Source organism: Mus pahari, chromosome 15, assembly GCF_900095145.1.
Source record: "Mus pahari chromosome 15, PAHARI_EIJ_v1.1, whole genome shotgun sequence".
NCBI classification, from domain to species: Eukaryota; Metazoa; Chordata; class Mammalia; order Rodentia; family Muridae; genus Mus; species Mus pahari.
The window spans coordinates 24072328-24076906 of NC_034604.1; the positions used below are offsets into that span (position 1 = coordinate 24072328).

A 4579-nucleotide genomic window follows, 5' to 3' on the forward strand; every position below is an offset into this window, starting at 1 on the left:
GAGGAACAACCAGACTGATTTTCAGAGTGGTTTGTATCAGCTTGCAATCCGACCAACAATGGAGGAATGTTTCTCTTTCTCCACATGCATACCAGCATTTGCTGTAACCTGTGTTTTTTATCTTAGCCATTCTGACTGGTCTGAGGTGGAATCTCAGGGTCGCTTTGATTTGCATTTCTCTGATGACTAAGGATTTTGACTACTTCTTTAAGTGTTTCTCAGCTATTCAATATTCCTTGGTTAAGAATTCTCTATTTAGCTCTGTACTTCAGGTTTTAATAGGGTTATTTGGTTTTCAGGAATCTGCCTTCTTGAGTTCTTTGTACATTTTCGATACTAGCCCTCTATTGGATGTAGAGTTGGTAAATATATTTTCCCAGTCTGTGGATTACTGTTCTGTCCTATTGATAATGACCCTTGCTTTACAGAAGCTTTTAAATGTTATAAGATCCCATTTGTTGATTGTTGATCTTAAAGCATAAGCCATTGATATTCTGTTCAGGAAGTTTTCCTCTGTGGCCAAGTACTTGAGGGTCTTCCCCAATTTCTGTTCTATTAGATTAAGTGTGTCTGGTTTTATGTAAAGGTCCTTAGATCAATGGAATAGAATTGAAGGCCTAGAAATGAACCCACACCCCAGTGTCATGTGATCTTTGACAAAGAAGCTAAAACCACTCAGTGAAAAAAGAAAGCATTTTCAAAAAATGTTGCTGTTTCATCTGGTGGTCTACATGTAGAAGGATGCAAATTGATCCATACCTGTCTCCTTGCACAAAAATATATTTAACAAAATCACAGAAAAAAAAAATCTAACCTAAAAAAGGGCATGCCTATAAATGTATAAGAAACACATAAAACACTAAATAGATTGAATGAGAAAACAAAGTCCCACAACATACAGTAACACTAAATACTAAATGTACAGAACAAATAAATAATAATAAAACTTCACGGGAAACAGGCCAAGTATCATATAATGGAAGACCTATTAGAATTACATGTGACTTCTCTGCAGAGATTCTAAAAGGACCTGGATCATTACTTTGAAGATTCTCAGAGATCATACTTGCCACTTCAGACTCCCATGTATAGCAAAACTTTCAATCATGATAGGTGGAGAAAGCAATAAATTTCATGAAAAAGTCAAAATTAAAAAAATAACCTACCAACAAATCCATCCCTACAGACATTACTAGAAAGAAAACTTAAACCAATAGAGGTTAATTACAGGCACAATAACACAGGCAATAAATAATTTCACACAAGAAAAAAACAAATGTGAGGTGCATTCACCACCACCACCACCATCACTACCGCCATCACCGCCAACAAGAACATGGATTAGCAATAATTGGTTATCAAAATCATTAACAATCATTTTTCAATAAGATCTATCAATGTTAATGGACTCAATTCTACAAGAGAAAGACACAGGTTATCAGAGAAGGTACATAAACAGAATCAATCCTTTTGTTACATACAAGAAACACACTCCATCAAAGACAGACATGACTTCAGAGTAAAAGGTTGGAAAATGATTTCTCAAGCAAATATACCAAAGAATTAAGCTACTATAGCTATTTTAATACACACCAAAAGACTTAAAACCAAAATTAATCAAAAGAGATGAAGAAGGAAATTTCTTACACACCAAGAGAAAAACTCACCAAGATGACTGTGATGGTTTGTATATGCTTGGCCCAGGGAGTGGCACTATAGGAGGTGTGGCCCTGTTGGAGTAGATGTGTCACTGTGGACATCGGTTTTAAGGTACTCATACTAGCTCCCTGGAAGTTAGTCTTCTCCTAACAGCCTTCAGATGAAGATATAGAACTTTCAGCTCCTCCTGAACCATGTCTGCCCTATATGCTGTCATGCTCCCACCCTGATGATCATGGACTAAATCTCTAAACCTGTAAGCTCCAATTAAGTGTTGTTTTTATGAGAGTTGTCTTGGTCATGGTGTCTGTTCACAGCAATAAAACCCTAACAAAGACAGAAGTTGGTACCAGGAGTGGGGTATTGCTATTATAGGCCTGACCATGCTTTTGTTTGGAATAATGCAGCTTTGGGGACTTTGGATTTGGGAAATGGTAGCTTGGTTTAAGTGAGGCCTAATATATTCTAGTAGAAATATAGAAGACTTTGTTGCTGAGCGTGACTTGATCTGGAAAAGCCTGGCTCTAGTGCTTTTGGAGGAGAAGAATTCTAATAGGTTACAGAGAGACTGTTTTTGTGATATTTTGGTAAAGATGATTTTTTTTCTCTTAAACCATTTATTTGGGTGGATAAACGCAGAACACTTTGTTCAGCAAGGCTCGAAGATCAGCAGTTCAAGTAAGTAAGGCCAGATTCAAGTGAAGATAGATAGCCCAAGTTGAATGTGTTAATGTCATAATAATTGATATAGACATGGACCAGGCTGATGTGCAGGTGATCAGACAGCAGGCTGCACAGCAGCTGTCGGTAGATGCGATTCTGTGTGCCTCCAATTTTGCGTATGCTGTGCAGGCTACAGAGGGTGCATGGGAGGTTCATGCTGCTAAAAGTCATAAGCTGGTTTGGTACCACATGCACTGTAATATAATGTGCTGGCTTGCTGGTGGCCTTTGCCAGCTGCTGGGTGAACTCCGAGAGAACCCCCTCTGGCCCAGAGGTGTGGGGAATATTGGTGTTCCTGATGAACATAGGCATGGTGGTTGAGAAACTGTGAGTGAGGACCGAAGCCAGGGACCTGAGATCTTTGGTGAATATTTTGGCTACTTTTTGCCCATTTCTGAAGAATCTAACTGAAGCTAATATAAAAGATTTGTATTAATTGCATTGACACAGGAAGTCTCAAACCCAATTGGTTAAGTCTAATGAAGAGTGTATTGAACAAGTGTAATAGGTTTAGAAAGGAAAAAAAAAAAGTATGGTTTGTGTATTAAAGGGACACCAGGAAGTGAAATGGAGCTGAATCCTGTGTTCAAGGAGATAAAGAGATTAAAGGACTGGTGATTTCAGGGCAAGATCCCACTCAGCTAAAATTATTGTTTGTGTTTGGAGTTGAACAAGGAATAGTTTGGACTTTTAATCTGAAATGAACTACTATTCAGAAATAGAGGCCACACTTATGATTCAGATCTTGAGACTGGAAGAAACAGGCTTTTGATCAGAATCTTGAGGCATTGTGGCCAGTCAGGGTGGTACATATTTAATTTCAGGAGAGAGTCAAGGAAATCTCTGGGTTCAAAGCCAGCCTGGTATAGAGCAAGGTCTAAGTAGAGAAAAGTTTAAATCCAGGTATGGTCTACCACACCTTTAATCCCAGCATTCATGAGACAGGCCTTCAGATCTCAGAGTTCAAGGTTAATTTAAAGAGAAAATTTCAGGACAGCCAAGTTTAGGCAGTGAAAGAGTTGGAAAGCAGAAAGTGATAAAGTAATAGAACAAGGGTGCAACTCCAGCAAGCTGCAGAATTCACCAGCTTTGGCCATTTGGCTCTGGCTTTATAGTCAAGAGGAGAAGGAAACTACTAGGACAATTGATGCAGGTTAGCTGGAACTAAGAAATTATCAGTGATTAAGAAGAGACTAGCATTGCTGAGGTGAAATCTTGGAAGTATTTTCTGAGAGTACAAAGAAGCTGTGCTTTACAGAGAGACACGTTTGTGTCTTGTGATGCAGCTGTACTTGCCAATCTCTAAGAGTCACTCAGGTAGTACTGGTTTTGAAGGCATGAAGAGGTCATGAAGAGCAGCTGGGGCTTGGCACTATGAGAGGCCTGGAAGGCCATTGGTGAAGGTGCAACCTCAGGGACAGCCAGTGACTGAGGGGTCCTGCAAAGAATTTGAGGCTTGGCACCATGAAGAGAGCCTACGAGAAGCTACTGGTGCAGCATTTGCAGCAGAGGATGCCAGCATAATTGGAGATGCCAGTACCATGTGATGACCACCAAGAACAGCATCAGTAGTGGAGTCGAGTGAAGCAGAGCCAAGGGTGCTACATAGGGCAGATCTGGAGAAGTGATACAAGCCCTTTGGTGGATCCTAGAAGATCATGTATGGATCTCAGACATTGGGACAAGAAACTCTAACTTTGAAGTAACCTAGAAGACCTCAAGATATTTGAGATGCCAGGACCATGGTATATCTGCTGAGGAAAGCTGCTCACAGGGAGTGAAACCATTCCAGGAGAAGGAATTGTGTTGCAGTCAACCAAAATGAAAAATGTGTTCGAGATCTGAAGACCACTTTGACATTAGACATGGACATGCAGAGTTTGGAGGTTGTCCAGGTGGTTTCCTGTCTTGCATTGGAGATTACTATTAAGTGATTGGATGAATCTCAGAAGAGACTTTGAACTTTGGACTTTTATCATTGTTGAGACTACTATAGACTATAGGTCTTTGGAAGTTGTACTAAATTTCATTATGCTATGGGTATTCAGGCCCCATAGTGTCATATATTTGAAGAAGCATATGGGGGCCAGGGATTGGAATGTGATGGTTTATATATGCTTGGACGAGGGAGTGGCACTATATGAGGTGTAGCCCTGTTGGAGTAGGTATGTTACTGTAGACATGGGCTTTAAGACCT

General features: G+C 39.9%; 1 pseudogene; it reads right to left on the reverse strand.

Annotated features, from left to right (window-relative positions):
• Positions 1 to 2325: 2325 nt before the first annotated feature.
• LOC110333467 lies at positions 2326 to 2694 on the reverse strand (annotated as a pseudogene).
• Positions 2695 to 4579: the final 1885 nt, after the last annotated feature.